Source organism: Balaenoptera physalus (assembly GCF_965194825.1).
Source record: "Balaenoptera physalus genome assembly, chromosome: 3".
NCBI classification, from domain to species: domain Eukaryota; kingdom Metazoa; phylum Chordata; class Mammalia; order Artiodactyla; family Balaenopteridae; genus Balaenoptera; species Balaenoptera physalus.
The window spans coordinates 126,227,413-126,240,733 of NC_138890.1; the positions used below are offsets into that span (position 1 = coordinate 126,227,413).

At 34.9% G+C, this 13,321-nt stretch overlaps 1 protein-coding gene across 2 annotated transcripts in view; it reads left to right on the forward strand.

Moving 5' to 3' along the window:
* SREK1IP1 (SREK1 interacting protein 1) overlaps positions 1 to 13,321 on the forward strand; it is a 61,537-nt gene that overhangs the window by 41,793 nt on the left and 6,423 nt on the right. The window lies entirely within an intron of this gene.

Here is a 13,321-nt window from a genome sequence, read left to right on the forward strand (position 1 = left end):
AGACAGCTCTTCAAGAGAAAGCAAAAGTGACTATTTTAAGATCAAATCAAGTAGATTTCAAAACTAAGAATATTACAAGGGATAAAGAAGGTTTTTTTTTTTCTTTCATAATGATGAAAGGGTCTGTCAAGAGAACATAGAATACCAACACTAGTATTCTATACCTAGTAACAAAATTTGAAATATATGAAGCAAACTCTGATAGAACTACCAGGGAAAATCCTTGTGGATAAAAGAAATCTACATTTATAGTCGGAGATTTCATTACAATTCAGTAATTGTTGGAACAAGTAGGCAGTAAATCAGAAAGGATAAAGTATACCTGAATGACACTGTCAACCAGCTTGTCCTATTTAACATTTATAGAACACCTCACTCAACAATAGCAGAATACACAGTTTTTTTTCCCTCAGTGCACACAGAACACCTACCAAGATAGACCTTATTCTGTGCTATAAAACAAATCTCAATAAATTTGAGTGTTCAAGTCATGCAAAGTATCTTCTCTAGCCACAAGGAAATTAAATTAGAAATCGATAACAGGTAGCTTCTTGGAAAATTTCCAAGTAATTGTAGCCTAACACACTTCTAAATGTCCCATTGGGTCAAAGGAAAAAAGAAGAGCCAAAGGAAATTAGAAAGTATTTTTCAACTGTATGAAATAAAAATACAACATAACATTTATGAGTTGTCCCGAAAGCAGCACTTAGAGGCAAATTTACGGCACTCCATGCCTGTATTAGAAGAGAAGAAATATCTCAAATTTATGACTTCAACTTCTACCTTAAACTCGAAAAAGAAGAGCAAATGAAACCTGAAGTAAGCAGAAGAAAGGACATAATAAAGATCAGAGGTGAAATCAGTGAAATGGAAAATAGAGAAACAATAGAGAAAAATCAGTGAAATCAAGAGCTGGTTCTTTGAGAAGATCTATAAAATTGAAAATTCACTATCCAAACTGATTGGGTTTTAAAAAAAAAAGTCATAAATTACCAGTATCAAAAATGAACGAAGTAACAACACTACAGATTACACAGATGCTAAAATAGAATATTATGAATAATCTTATGCCAATAAATTGGACAACTTAGATAAACTGGACAAATTACTTGAAAGATACAAAGTACCAAAACTCTTTCAAGAAGAAATAGGTAAACTGAGTGGTCCGCATCTATTACAGAAGTTAAATGTTTTAAAACTTTCAGCAAAGAAAATGCCATGGCTGAATGGCTTCTCATGAATTCTGCCAAACATTTAAAGGAGAAGTAATACCACTTCTACATAAAATCTTTAAAAAATTAAAGAGGGGATACTTTCCAACTCAACTTATAAGACCAGCATTACCCTAATAACAAAACCAGATAAAGAGGGGCTTCCCTGGTGGCACAGTGGTTAAGAATCCGCCTGCCAATGCAGGGACATGGGTTGGAGCTCTGCCCGGGGAAGATCCCACATGCCGCGGAGCAGCTAAGCCCGTGCACCACAACTACTGAGCCCACATGCCACAACTACTGAAGCCCACGTGCCTAGAGCCCGTGCTCTGCAACAAGAGAAGCCACTGCAATGAGAAGCCCGTGCACTGCAGTGAAGAGTAGCCCCCACTCGCCGCAACCAGAGAAAGCCCACGCACAGCAACGAAGACCCAACTCAGTCAAAATTTTTTTTAATTTTTAAATTAAAAAAAAAAACAGATAAAGACATTACAAGGAAAGCAGAGACTCTCAAAAGAGAATTTTAAGCAATTCTAAGCAATTAAAAAAATGTTAGTAAGTCAAATCCAACAATATATAAAAAGGATAAAATACTATGACCAAGTGGAGTTTATTGCAGGAATACAGTATTTGTTTTACATTCAAAAGTCATTGTAATTTGCTATTTTTAACAGACCAAAGAAGAAAATCTGTAGTATTTTAAGAAAACCAATATTCTAAGAAAAATTATTTGAGGAAGTCCATCTTCCATTTCTTATAAAAATTTTCAGCACACTAGGAAAAGAAGGAAACTTCATCAGCCTGATAAGGGATGTTCATAAAAAACAGAAAGATTACACTATACTTAATGGTAAAAGACTGAATGTTTCCATAACATAAGGAACAAATCAAAGATGTCCATTCCTACCACTTATTTTCAACATTGTAGTGGGGATTCTAGTCATGTAATAAGGCAAGAAAAGAAATTAAAGTCATCCAGATTAGAAAAGGAAGAGTAAAAGCTGTCTTTATTTGCAGATGACTTGATCGTCTACATAGAAAGCCTAGAAGAAAAGTTCTAGAACTAATAACTATGTTTAGCCAAGTTGTAGGATGCAAGATCAATCAATGGGCAAAAAATCAATGTATTTCTGTATGCTGGCAGTGAACAATCAGAAATTGAAATTTTAAAAATACCTATTATAATAACATTAAAAGTATGAAATACTTAGGGATAAATCTGACAAAAGATGTGCAAGACTGAAACATACAAAACATTGATGAGGGATATTAAATGAATAAATCTAGAGATATACCATATTCATGGACTAGAAGATTCAATCTTTTTAAAAGTTAGTTCTCACTCTTTGACATAAATTGTAGCAGTATCCTTCTGGATCTGCCTCCTAGAGTAATGAAAATAAAAACAAACATAAACAAGTGGGACCTAACTAAACTTAAATGCTTTTGCACAGCAAAGGAAACCATAAACAAAATGACAATCAACCCACAGAATGGGAGAAAATATTTGCAAACAAAGCAACTAACAAAGGATTACTCTCCAAAATATACTAACAGCTCATGCAGCTCAATATCAAAAAAAACAACCCAGTCAAAAAATGGTCAGAAGATCTAAATAGACATTTCTCCAAAGAAGTCATACAGGTGGCCAACAGGCACATGAAAAGATGCTCAACATCACTAATTTTTAGAGAAATGCAAATCAAAACTACAATGAGGTATCACCTCACACTAGTCAGAGTGGCCATCATCAAAAAGTCTACAAACAATAAATGCTGGAGAGGGTGTGGAGAAAAGGGAATGCTCCTACACTGTTGGTGGGAATGTAAATTGGTACAGCCACTATGGAGAATAGTATGGAGGTTCCTTAAAAAACTAAAACTAGAGCTACCACATGATCCAGTAGTCCCACTCCTGGGCATATATCCAGAAAAAAATATAATTTTAAAAGATACATGCACCCCAGTGTTCACTGCAGCACTATTTACAATAGCCGAGACATGGAAACAGCCTAAATATCCATTGACAGCGGAATGGATAAAGAAGATGTGGTACATATATACAATGGAATGTTACTTTGCCATAAAAAAGAATGAAATAATGCCATTTGCAGCAACATGGATGGACCTAGAGATTATCATACTAAGTGAAATAAGTTAGACAAAGACAAATATATGATATCAGTTATATGTGGAATCTAAAAAGATGATACAGGTGAACTTATTTACAAAACAGAAACAGACTCACAGACTTGGAAAACATACTTATGGTTACCAAAGGGAAAGGTGGGTGGGAGATAAATAAGGAGTTTGGGACTAACAAATGCACACTACTATATATTAAAATAAATAATCAACAAGGACCTACTGTATAGCACAGGGAACTCTACTCAGTATTCTGTAATAACCTATATGGGAAAAGAATCTGAAAAAGAATGGCTATATGTATATGTATAACTGAATCACTTTGCTGTACACCTGAAACTAACACAATATTGTAAATCAATATAAAATAAAAATTAAATTTAAAAAATTAATTAAAATGTCAGTTCTCTCCAACTTGATTTATAGATTCAAACTAATCACAATCAAATTCAAGCAGGCTGTTTTAGACACTGACAAGTCAATTCTAAAGTTCTCGTGGAAATGTAAAGAACCTAGAATAGCCAAAATACTTTGAAAAAGAACTAAAGTTGGTAAGATTAACACAGCCTACTTTCAGAACTTTCTGTAAAGCTACAAGTAATCCCAACAATGTGGTATTGATGTAAAAGTTGATTCGTGTAAGTGAATAACACCATACGTATATGGCCAATTCATTTTTTTTTAACTTTTTATTTTGAGATAATTGTAGATTCATATGCAGCTGTAAGAAATAATACAGAGAATTCCTTGTACCCTTTACCCAGTTCCCCTAATCTTCCAAAATTGTATTACAGTATCACAGCCAGGACATTGACTTTGATACAATCAATGTACACAATATTTCTAACACTACAAGGATCACTCATATTGCCCTTCTATAGCCATACCTTTCCTCTTGTCCTTACTTAATCTCTGGCAACCAAAATGTTGCTATTTCTCTAATACTGTAATTTCAAAAATGTTTTATAAATGAAACCATACTTTTCCAGATTGGATTTTTTTCACTAGCTATAATTCTCTGGAGATTCACTCAGGTTGGTATATTTATAAATAGTTTGTTCCTTTTTATTGTTGAATAGTAGTCTATGACATGGATGCCACAGTTTAAGCATTCACCCATTTAAGGACATCTGAGTTGTTTCCAGTTTGGGGCTATTACAAATAAAGCTGCTATCAACAGGATTTGGGTAAACATAAATCTTTATTTCTGTGACATAATTATCCAAGAGTACAATTGCTGGGTTTTATGGTAGTTTCATGTTTAGTTTCTTAACAAACTGCCAAACTGTTTTCCAGAGTGGCTATACTATTTTACATCCCTACCAAAAAATGTATGAGTGACCCCATTTCTCTGCATCCTCACCAGCATTTGATTTTGTTGCTTTTTAAAAATCTTAGCTTTTTGATGATGTACAATTACATCTCAATGTAGTTTTAATTTATATTTCCCCAACGGCTAATAATGTTAAACATTATTTCATAGTGTTGAATGTTGAGTTCTTTACATATTCTAGATACTAGTCCTTTTTTAGATGCCTGGTTTGCAAATATTTATCCCAATATGTAGCTTTTCTTTTCATCCTCTTAATAGGTGTTTCACAGAACAATAGTTTTTCATTTTGATAAAGTTCAATTTATTAATTTTTCCTCTTATAGATTGTGCTTTGGTTACAAGTGTAACTCTTTGCCTGTCTCTTGGTCTCCTTTACTTTTTTCTAAAGTTTTTATAGTTTTATATTTTACATTAGGTCCATCATCCATTTGATTTGATTATTGTATAAAATGTGAAACTTAGAGCACTTAGTATTTTGCTTAAGAATGACCAATTGTTCCAGCACTGTTTGTTGAAAGGCTATCTATCTTCCATTGAATTGCTTTTGTGATCTTGCCAAAAATAAGTTGGTCCTATTTGTGTGGGTTTGTTTCTGGGCTGTCTATAATGTTCTATTGATCTATGTATCTATCCCGCCACCCAGTCTTGATTAATATAGCTATATAATAAGTCTCAAAGTTGGAGGGACTGATTTTTTCTACTTTATTCTTCTTTTTCAAAATTGTTTCTACTATTCTAGTTTCTTTTCCCTTCCATATAAATTTTAGAATAATGTTTATATCTACAAAGAATCTTGGTGGGATTTTGATAGACATTGCCTTAAACATGTTTATCAATTTGGGGAGAATTGACACCTTTACTGTGTTGAGTATTCCAACCCATGAATGCAATATGTCTCTCTGTTTATTTAAATCTTTGATTTCTTTTCTCAGCATTGTGTAGTTTTAGGATTATACCTATAATTTTTTTTTTGGAAAAATTGTAAATGTGGTTTTTTTTTTATTTCGTTGTCTGCATGTTCATTACAAGTATATAGAAATACAAATGACTTTATGTTTATCTTTTATCTTTGCTAAACTCACTGATTAGTTCTAGGAGTTTTTGGTAGATTCTTTGGAATTTTCTATGTAAACCATCATGTCATCTGCAAATAGGAACAGTTTTATTTCTTCCATTTTGATCTGTAAGCCTTTTGTTTTCCTTTCTTGATTTATTGCTATGGCTAGAACTTACAGCACTATGTTGAAAAAGAGCAGTGAGAGATGAATTCTTACCTGGATTCCAGTCCTAGGGGACAAAACCATACAGACCTTAATGGTTAGCTATAAGGTTTTTTGGTAGCTGCTCTTTATCAAGTTGAAGAAGTTTCCCTCTATTCCTATTTTTAAAGAGTTTTTATCATGAATGGGTGTCAGATTTTGCCAAATGCGTTTTCTCCATCAGTTGATATGATCCTACAATTTTTCTTCTTTAGCCTCTTAATACAGTGGATTACATTAATTGATTTTTGAATATTCAACCAGCCTTGCATCCCTTGAATAAATCACACTTGGTCACAATGTATAACTTTTTTTAAATATTAAATGCTGAATTCTATTTGCTAATATTCTGTTAATGATTATTTGCATCTATGTTCATGAGAGATGTTAGTCTGTGGTTTTCTAATTTTGTACTATTTTAGTCTGATTTTGGTATCAGAGTAACATTAGCATCATAGAATATTGAGAAGAGTTTCCTTCTCTTCTATTTGTTGGATAAGATTATGTAAAATTTGTCTTAATTCTTCTTTAAATGTTTAGTAGAAATTTTCAGTGTAATCATCTGGGCCTGGAAATTTGCTTTTCAGGAGCTTTTAAATTACAGATTCAATTGTCTTAATAGTTATAAGGTTATTGAAATTATTTACATCATATTAGATGAGGTGTGGCAATTTGTGTTTTTTGAGAAAGGGGTCCATATTGTCTAAGTTGTTAAATTTATGTTTGTAGAGTTGCTCATAGTATTCACTTACCCTTTTGATTTCTGCAGGGTCTGTAGTGATATCCCCATTTTATTGCTGATATTAGTAACTTGTGTCTTCTCTTTTTTCTTTCACAGTCTTACTAGAGATCTCTGGTATTTTATTGATCCAGTTCTTTGTTTAATTTTTTCTTCTGTTTTCAATTTCATTAATTCTTGTTCTTATTTTTTTCCTTCTAATTGTTTGGGTTTATTTAGCTCCCCCCGCCCAGGTTCTTGAGATAGAAGTTTATATTATTAATTTAAGACTTTACCTCTTTTTTATTGTAAGTATTTAGTGCCATAAATTTCCCTTTCAGCACTGCTTTAGCTGTGTTGCACAAAATTTGACATACTGTATTTTATTTTTATTCAGCTTAATGAATGTTTTTAAATTTTCCTTAAGACTTCCTCTTTGCCCAGTGGATTATTTAAAAGTGTGTTGTTTTGTTTGGCATTTTATCTTTCTGTTACTGATTTCTCAGTTGATTCCATTGTGGACAGAAACATACTCTGTATGATTTCAGTTCCTTTAAGTTTATTGAAGTTTGCTTTATGGTCCATGATATATTCTATTTTGGATGATGTTCTTTAGGCACTTGAAAAAAAAAAGTGTATTCTACTCTTGTTAGGTGGAGTGTTTTTTAAATGTTATTTAGATTCTGTTAATTTATGGTGTTGTTGAGTTCTTCTATATCCTTGCTAACTTTATGTGTAGTTTCTGTCAGTTGCTGAGAGAAGGATGTTGAAGTCTCCAGCTATCATGGATTTGTCTGTTTCTCCCTTCAGGTCTATCGTTTTTGCTTCATGTATTTTTCAGCTCTGTTGTTTGGTGCATACACACTTAGGATTGCTATGTCTTGTTAGTGGGTTGAAACCTTTATTGTTATATAATGTCTGCCTCTCTCACTGGTTATTTTCTTTGTTCTAAAGTATGTTTTATCTGATATTAATACAGCCATTCTAGCTTTCCTTTGATGTTTGTGTTACATCTTCATTTCTGTCCTTTTGCTTTCAGTGTGCCTATATCATTATATTTGAGGTGAGAGCCTTATAGACAGGATGTAGCTGAGTCATATTTCTCAATCTACTCTGCCAATTTCATTGGTATTCTTTTGAAGTTTAATATAATTATATGTTAAGGCTTAAGTCTGCCATTTTATTTTTTGTTTTCTGATTATTCTGTTTTTTATTTCTTTGTTCTTTTTTTTTCCCTACCTTTCTGTGGGTTCCCATGAAGTATTTTTTTAGGATTGTCTATAGTGCTTTGATTTCACTATAGTGTCACTTGAACACTTGTACAGTTCCATTTTGATTTATCTGTAGTGTCTTTGAATATATCCATAATGTTTAAAATTTTTTCTGTAGTGTTCTGTATAACATTTTCAATGGTTACTCTAGGTATTACATTATGTATACATAATTTATCATAGTCTACTGGTGTTGTCATTTTACTAGTTCAAGTGAAATGTAGAAATCTAACCTCTCTTTATGTACCTTTACCCTCTCCCGTTTATAGTCATCCTCAGTATGTTCTCTACATACACATAGAACCACATCAGACACTGTTACACTTTTTGCTTCCACCCTCAAACATAATTTAGAAATTCAAAAGAAGGAAAGCCTGTTGCACCCATATTTTTGCTTACTGTGTTCTTTCTTCTTGATGTTACAGCATTTCCTTTCCATTAGATAACTTCCTGTAGCCATTCTTTTGGGGAATGTCTGCTGGTGACAGATTCTTTTAGTTTTCCTTTATCTGAGAACATCTTGATTTCTTTTCATTTTTTTTAAACATCTTTATTGGAGTATAATTGCTTTACAATGGTGTGTTAGTTTCTGCTGTATAACAAAGTGAATCAGTTATACATATACATATATCCCCATATCTCTTCCCTCTTGCATCTCCCTCCCTCCCACCCTCCCTATCCCACCCCTCTAGGTGGTTACAGAACACCAAGCTGATCTCCCTGTGCTATGCGGCTGCTTCCCACTAGCTGTCTATTTTACATTTGGTCGTGTATATATGTCCATGCCTCTCTCTCACTTTGTCCCAGCTTACCCTTCCCCCACCCCATATCCTCAAGTCCATTCTCTAGTAGGTCTGCATCTTTATTCCCGTCTTGCCCCTAGGTTCTTCATGACCATTTTTCTTTTTTTTTAGATTCCATATATATGTGTTAGCATATGGTATTTGTTTTTCTCTTTCTGACTTACCTCACTCTGTATGACAGACTCTCGGTCCATCCACCTCACTACAAATAACTCAATTTCGTTTCTTTTTATGGCTGAGTAATATTCCATTGTATATATGTGCCACATCTTGTTTATCCATTCATCTGTTGATGGACACTTAGGTTGCTTCCATGTCCTGGCTATTGTAAATAGAGCTGCAATGAACATTGTGGTACATGACTCTTTTTGAAATATGGTTTTCTCGGGGTATATGCCCAGTAGTGGGATTGCTGGGTCGTATGATGGTTCTATTTTTAGTTTTGTAAGGAACCTCCATACTGTTCTCCATAGTGGCTGTATCAATTTACATTCCCACCAACAGTGCAAGAGGGTTCCCTTTTCTCCCCACCCTCTCCAGCATTTATTGTTTGTAGATTTTTTGATGATGGCCATTCTGACTCGTGTGAGATGATATCTCATTGTAGTTTTGATTTGCATTTCTCTAATGATTAAGATGTTGAGCATTCTTTCATATGTTTGTTGGCAATCTGTATGTCTTCTTTGGAGAAATGTCTATTTAGGTCTTCTGCCCATTTTTGGATTGGGTTGTTTGTTTTTTTTGATACTGAGCTGCATGAGCTGCTTGTAAATTTTGGAGATTAATCCTTTGTCAGTTGCTTCATTTGCAAATATTTTCTCCCATTCTGAGGGTTGTCTTTTTGTCTTGTTTATGGTTTCCTTTGCTGTGCAAAAGCTTTTAAGTTTCATTAGGTCCCATTTGTTTATTTTTGTTTTTATTTCCATTTCTCTAGGAGGTGTGTCAAAAAGGATCTTGCTGTGATTTATGTCATGGAGTGTTCTGCCTATGTTTTCCTCTAAGAGTTTAATAGTGTCTGGCCTTACCTTTAGGTCTTTAATCCATTTTGAGTTTATTTTTGTGTATGGTGTTAGGGAGTGTTCTAATTTCATTCTTTTACATGTAGCTCTCCAGTTTTCCCAGCACCACTTATTGGAGAGGCTGTCTTTTCTCCACTGTATATTCTTGCCTCCTTTATCAAAGATAAGGTGACCATATGTGCGTGTGTTTATCTCTGGGCTTTCTATCCTGTTCCATTGATCTATATTTCTGTTTTTGTGCCAGTACCATACTGTCTAGATTACTGTAGCTTTGTAGTATAGTCTGAAGTCAGGGAGCCTGATTCCTCCAGCTACGTTTTTCTTTCTCAAGATTGCTTTGGCTATTCGGGGTCTTTTGTGTTTCCATACAAATTGTGAGATTTTTTGTTCTAGTTCTGTGAAAAATGCCAGTGGTAGTTTGATAGGGATTGCATTGAATCTGTAGATTGCTTTGGGTAGTATAGTCATTTTTACTGTGTTGATTTTTCCAATCCAAGAACATGGTATATCTCTCCATCTATTTGTATCATCTTTAATTTCTCTCATCAGTGTCTTATAATTTTCTGCATACGGGTCTTTTGTGTCCTTAGGTAGGTTTATTCCTAGATATTTTATTCTTTTTGTTTCAATGGTAAATGGGAGTGTTTTCTTAATTTCACTTTCAGATCATCACTTAGTGATGATCATCATTAGTGTATAGATCATCATTAGCATATAGGAATGCAAGAGATTTCTGTGCATTAATTTTGTATCCTGCTACTTTACCAGATTCATTGATTAGCTCTAGTAGTTTTCTGGTAGCATCTTTAGGATTCTTTATGTATAGTATCATGTCATCTGCAAACAGTGACAGCTTTACTTCTTCTTTTCCAATTTGGATTCCTTTTATTTATTTTTCTTCCCTGATTGCTGTGGCTAAAACTTCCAAAACTATGTTGAATGATAGTGGTGAGAGTGGGCAACCTTGTCTTTTTCCTGATCTTAGTGGAAATGGTTTCAGTTTTTCACTATTGAGGATGATGTTTGCTGTGGGTTTGTCATATATGGCCTTTATTATGTTGAGGTAAGTTCCCTCTATGCCTACTTTCTGGAGAGTTTTTATCATAAATGGGTGTTGAATTTTGTCAAAAGCTTTTTCTGCATCTATTGAGATGATCATATGGTTTTTCTCCTTTAATTTGTTAATATGGTGTATCACATTGATTGATTTGCATATATTGAAGAATCCTTGCATTCCTGGGGTAAACCCCACTTGATCATGGTGTATGAGCCTTTTAAAGTGCTGTTGGATTCTGTTTGCTAGTATTTTGTTGAGGATTTTTGCATCTCTTCATCAGCGTTATTGGCCTGTAGTTTTCTTTCTTTGTGACATCTTTGTCTGGTTTTGTTATCAGGGTGATGGTGGCCTCCTAGCATGAGTTTGGGAGTATTCCTCCCTCTGCTATATTTTGGAAGAGTTTGAGAAGGATAGGTGTTAGCTGTTCTCTAAATGTTTGATAGAATTTGCCTGTGAAGCCATCTGTCTTTTCATTTTTGAAGAATATTTTCACTGGGTAGAGGATTCCAGGATTCCACTTCTTTTTGGCTTCCATCTTTTCTGATAAGAAATCTGCTTTCATTCTAATTGTTTTGCTTCTATAAGTAACATATCATTTTTCTCTGACTGCTTTCAATATTTTTTCTTTGTCAGTAGTTTTCAGAAGCTTAATTATGATGTGTCTTGATATGAATTTCTTTGAGTTTATTTTGAATTTGTAGGTCTATGTCTCTTACCAAATTCAGGAAATTTTCACCAGTTATTTCTTCAAGCACCTTTTTTTTTAGCCTTCTTTATCCTCGCTTTTCAGGACTCTAATGACATAAATATTAGCTCTTTTGCTGTTATACCACAGGTTTCTGAAGCTCTGTTCTTCTTAAGTCTTTTTTCTCTCCATCATTCAGATAGGGTGATTTATATTGTTTTGTCTTCCAGTTCAGTGATTATTTCCTCTGTGTTTCCATTCTGCTCTTGAGCCCTTCCACTGAGTTTTTTATTTCAGTTTATTGTATTTTTAGTTCTAAAATTTCTATTTGTTTCTTCTTGGATTTTTTAAAAATTAATTAATTTATTTGTTTTTATTTTTGGCTGTGTTGGATCTTTGTTGCTGTGTGCGGGCTTTCTCTAGTTGCGACGAGCAGGGGCTACTCTTCGTTGCGGTGCACGGGCTTCTCATTGTCATGGCTTCTCTTGTTGTGGAGCATGGGATGTAGGTGTGTGGGCTTCAGTAGTTGTGACACGCGGGCTCTAGAGCACAGGCTTAGTAGTTGTGGCACGCGGGCTTAGTTGCTCCGCGGCATGTGGGATCTTCCCGGACCAGGGATTGAACCCGTGTCCCCTGCATTGGCAGGCGGATTCTTAACCACTGAGCCACCAGGGAAGCCCTCTTCTTTGGATTTTTTATTTCTTTGGGGATTTCTATTTTTTCACTTGTTTCAAGCATATTCATAGTTGCCCATTGAAGCATTTTTATGATGGCTGCATTGAAATCTTTTTCAGGTAATTCTAATATTTCTGTCATTGTGGTGTTGTCATCTATTGTTTAATTTTGTATTCAATTAGAGGTCTTTCTGGTTCTTGATTTGATGATCTCTTTTCAGTTGAAATTTGGACATATATAAAACTCTGGCTTTTCTTTAAACCTTTTGTTTTATCTGATTTTCTCTGGTACCACTCCAGAAGGAAAATTGAGGATGCCAACTTGTTACTGCCAGATGAAAATAAAAGTTCAGTTTCACCACTCAGCCTCCACCAAAACCTAAGGTGGACACGACTTCTTGTTACTGCTGAGTGAAGGTCGGAATTTCAACTCCCTGTGTGGTGCCCCCTGACACCGTGGTGAGGGTAGTCTTGTTACCACTGGGTGACAGTGAAAGCACTGACTTTCATTAGGTCTCTTCTGACAATACTTAAGCGTGGAGGGGAGGAGTGCCTCATTACTGCTGGGTGGGGTTGGAAGTCCAGGCTCCTTGCGTGGTCTCCACTGACACTGTTAATGGAGGTCTTATTACTGGTCAGTGGGGATGAAAGTTTGGCTCACCACTTAGACTTCTCAGGAAGGGGGATTGAGATATCTCATCACAGACTCACAGGGGAAAGTCTGTGTTCTTCACTCAGCCTTTGGTACCATGGGTGGGGGTGGTGCCCCATTTTTTTCTGTGGTGTTTGGCTGGAAATGGCAGTTATTATCTAAAAGTTTCCTGTTACTAGGCTGTCCCTTTCTTGGTCCTTTGGCTAGAGAGAGCAGGCTATTGTTGGGGTACTTTTGTCTGCACCTGTTGATATTGCCAGGTTGCCGGCTTCTTCAGCTGTAAGTCTGGGCTATATAAAGCAAAAAGAAATCTCAGGGAACCCAGCAGTGTGTCGTTTTCTGGATTTCAAGATCCCTACCTAGTGTCTGTCTTTCCACCTTTTACAGTCTTCTTATGCTTGTTTTTGTAATGTCTGGGGTTTGTCGTTATATTTAATGGGAGGAATAGGAAAAGTACATCTACTTCATCTTCCTAGAAGCAGAAGTTCAACTGAT